This window comes from Fragaria vesca, linkage group LG7 (genome assembly GCF_000184155.1).
Source record: "Fragaria vesca subsp. vesca linkage group LG7, FraVesHawaii_1.0, whole genome shotgun sequence".
Taxonomy (NCBI): Eukaryota; Viridiplantae; Streptophyta; class Magnoliopsida; order Rosales; family Rosaceae; genus Fragaria; species Fragaria vesca.
Genome location: NC_020497.1, coordinates 9897950 through 9901976, shown reverse-complemented (window position 1 = coordinate 9901976; position 4027 = coordinate 9897950). Strand labels below are relative to the sequence as shown.

The 4027-nt window shown below is 39.4% G+C and overlaps 1 pseudogene across 1 annotated transcript; it reads left to right on the top strand.

The window, feature by feature from the left end:
• The first annotated feature begins 340 nt into the window (after positions 1–340).
• Positions 341–1995, top strand: LOC101291771 (annotated as a pseudogene). Its single transcript, XR_185343.1, has one exon. The product of XR_185343.1 is annotated as a pentatricopeptide repeat-containing protein At1g59720, mitochondrial-like (transcript).
• The last annotated feature ends 2032 nt before the right edge of the window (positions 1996–4027 follow it).

The window sequence follows — 4027 nt, the reverse complement described above, 5'->3', positions numbered from 1 at the left end:
TAGTTGAAGGAACTTATTTATCTTTCTTTTGTAATTGAGCTTTTGGTTTTTTCGGCTTCTGCCTTTGCTTAATGAATTTCATCATTACCAAAAAAAAGAAAAACTAGGCTAGAAAATACGGAAAATAATTTTCACAATAATTTACTGAATCCATTTCTGAACTTGAAAAATACAATCTTATTTTCTCATTTTATTTTACAAAATCATTTTCTAAATGTATTCTCGAATGACTAGTTCTGGGGTACGAGTGACCAGCTCCGTATCTTTCTTCACTGTAAAAAGGTAGTCCTTTATCCAACGCCTGTGAATGTGATTTCATATTGAAGTTGGCTGCCTGAAAATGGCTCTGGCATTCCCACCAAATCCTCCTCCTCCTCCTCCTCATCTCACTAACACCAATAATGGAGACTCACTCTCACTCTGCCACCACAGCCGTCTTCTCCGCTTGTTGAATGAATGTACGGACATGTCTCAGCTGAAACAAATACACGCTCACACACTGCGCACCACATCCACCACACACCCACACACCCTCTTTCTCCATAGCCGAATCCTCCATTTCTCATCCTCAGCCGATCTCCGCTACGCCTTTCGGGTTTTCCATCAGATTCAGAATCCCAATTCTTTCGCGTGGAACACCCTCATCAGGGGTTGTGCTCGAAGCTCTGAGCTCGAAAACCAGGCCTTATTACTTTACTGTAAAATGTTATCACAAGGAGATCCTATGCCGGACGAGTTTACGTTCCCCTTTGTTCTCAGAGCTTGTGCTTACTTGTTTGCCTTATCAAAAGGGGAACAATTGCACGCTCATGTTGTTAAGTTTGGATTTGATTCAGACGTTTACATCGGCAATGGTCTGATTCATCTTTATGCTTCTTGTGGGTGTTTGGATCATGCACGTAAGGTGTTTGAGAAAATGACTGAAAGAAGCATTGTGTCGTGGAACGTTATGATTGATTCTTTGGTCGGGGCCGGCGAGTTTGAGACTTCGTTGAAAGTGTTTGGTCAGATGCAGAAGCTGTTTGAGCCTGATGGGTATACAATGCAGAGTATTATAAATGCTTGTGCTGGTTTGGGGGCTATGTATCTAGGAATGTGGGCTCATGCCTATGTGTTGAGGAAATGTGATAATGCCGTAGCTAGCAATTTGTTGGTGAATTCTTCGTTGGTTGATATGTATTGCAAATGTGGGTCCTTGGACATGGCTCTCCAAGTGTTCGAGAGAATGCCTAAACGCGATGTGATTACATGGAATTATATGATTCTGGGATCTGCCATGCATGGAAAAGCTGTGGCAGCTTTAAAGTGTTTTGATCGTATGATTAATACGGAGAGTTGTAAGCCAAATTCCATCACATTCGTTGGTGTTTTGAGTGCATGCAATCACAGAGGCATGGTTAGCAAAGGTAGAAAGTTCTTTGATATGATGGTAAAAGAGTATAAGATTGAACCACGATTAGAGCACTACGGGTGCCTCATTGATCTTCTTGCACGTGCCGGTTTCATTGACGAAGCTTTGAATTTGGTGTCATCAATGCCCATGAAGCCTGATGCCGTTATATGGAGGTGTCTTCTTGATGCTTGCAGTAAGCAACCACATGCCAGTATTGAGCTAAGTGAAGAAGTGGCCATGCAGATCCTTGAGTCTGGAGGAGAGGGCATTTCTAGTGGTGTTTACGTGCTATTGTCAAGAGTCTATGCTTCAGCTAGCCGCTGGAACGACGTTGGATCAATTCGGAAATTGATGACAGAGGAGGGTATAGCAAAAGAGCCTGGTTGTAGTTTGATAGACATAGACGGTATTACGCATGAATTTTTTGCTGGTGACACATCTCATCCCTGTAGTAGAGAAATATATCATGTCCTGGATGCGTTGAATGGAATACTCAAATAGTTGCATGCACCTGCCTGACTATTCACAGGCACCTATGGTTAATTAGAAGAGTAATGGAAAATAGCACACATCCCAGTCTGCGACTTCACTATGAGCACTAGGCATTACCTTGCGCTCTACATGTACTTTCCAGAATCTTAACACAATGATCGCCACAAGTTGACCCTATGGATGTTAAAGATGTTTAGTGGATTCCAAATGATTGCTTGTTTGATCATGGTAAAGATGGCATCTGCTACTGTATGGATGATTGGTAATTTTACACTCTTGTATCTTGAGTCTCCTATTTGACTACACTTGTAATCATACTTTGCATTTTTCCACTGTAGATCTACTCGTTAATAAATAACTAAGTATAACCACAGAAAGATATGAAGAATATTATACTTATGTCATAGAATTTTCACAATTAACTGATATCATGAATTGGCAAGTGTGGACTCAATAATGCTGAAATAAACAAGGCCAGTAGATATAACTTTACGACAATATGTTCTGTTGGTTTTCTTCTTCACACGTTGTGTGGGTATTATAAAGGGATCTACAGTATTTTATTCTATTGGTCACCTCTCCAGCATGGTTCCTTTTTGAAAAAAAATTTTGGCATATTTCTTTTTGCTTGCTTGCTTGCTATATTAATTTTGGTTTTGATCACCTCACTTTATATGACCATTTGATTGCCATCTTCCGCCTTCAGCCGGTGAACTCCACTCAACAGGATGCTTGATATCACTTTGGGAGATCAAGAGGAATGAGGGCGGCGCTCAGGTGACTAAACTGGTGAAGCATGTTGGCGGAGGTTATTGTTATAATGTTAGTGGAATGGTCAGGGTGGTGTTAGTGTAAATGGGAATGGTAATGGGAATGGTCAGTTTAGGGTGGTGTTAGTGGTAAATAGTACCCTAATTTAATTAATTATGAGCCAAAGTGTGTGATCTCATTGGATAAAATACAAGTATTCAAGTAAAATGGCTAAAGAAACAACTTGTTGGAAAGTATAAGCAACAGGAGTAAAGTAAATATTTTTCTGTTGGTTTATTTAGGACTACAACTTGGTCATTTTAGCTTGGGAAACTAATAATTTTTTATTTTTTTTCATGCGACTCCCTCTGGCAGGGCTTTGAAGCCTCTTAAAGCAAAGGCAAAGTCATAATGCTTCAGACGACCACAATACCTCCATAGGTATGAATGATATCACCAGGTACCAAATTCAATTGGTTTTATTACTTTTATATACCCATGTAGAACCAACACGACTTTAATTTCACTTGTATTTGACATAGGTTATTTCCTTGTGCTGTAATTTTCTGAAAACTATTTTTTTTTGGAAAAGAAAAGCAAAACAGCGAAACAAAAGCTTATAAGTGGTCATATGGTTTTATCACTTTATGTGGACTATGATGTCTTTACCAAATCATGAAGCTAAGCAGTGTAAAACTTTACCTTGCAGCATGACAGCATACGAGGATGCACTACTAGAAAAATAACCTTTCACACGGATTTATTTCTCACATTTACTTTAAACTCATAGAATTTTGTGAGAAATACAATGTGCTACTGCTAACCGTGTGAAATAGGCTTTTATGGGTTACTTTATGCAATAGCAATGATAACAAAAAACCGTGTGAAAAGATATTAGTTACGGAATACAGTGTAAATGTATTAATTAGTTACACGGTAATCTGTGTGTATAACTATTCACACAGATAGCTGTGACAATAAAATATTACTATAATTCATGATATTGTTTTAGGATATTTCATATCTTTCTAGATATTCTTTATGTGTGCCTTTGCCTTATGCCAATAGGATATGTAGTTAGACTAGATCTATGTATTCATATCCTTACCATACTGGTAATGTGTAATTCCCTATATAAAGGGCTCCTATCAATGAATGAGATACACATCTTTCACGATTCTCTATTCTCAATTTACTTTCACTTCATCACGTTATCAGCCCTTTGCTCAAACCCTTGAGCTAATAGTTTTTTCCCAAACCCTAAAACCAAAAGCCGAAAACCCTCAGCCCTTCCTCGGCCGTCGCTGCTGCCGCCGCCGCCGTTGCCCACGACTGTCGCTCCCCGGCCGTCCGCTCCACTGCTTCCTTCTCGTCCGATCAAGCATCCAAGTT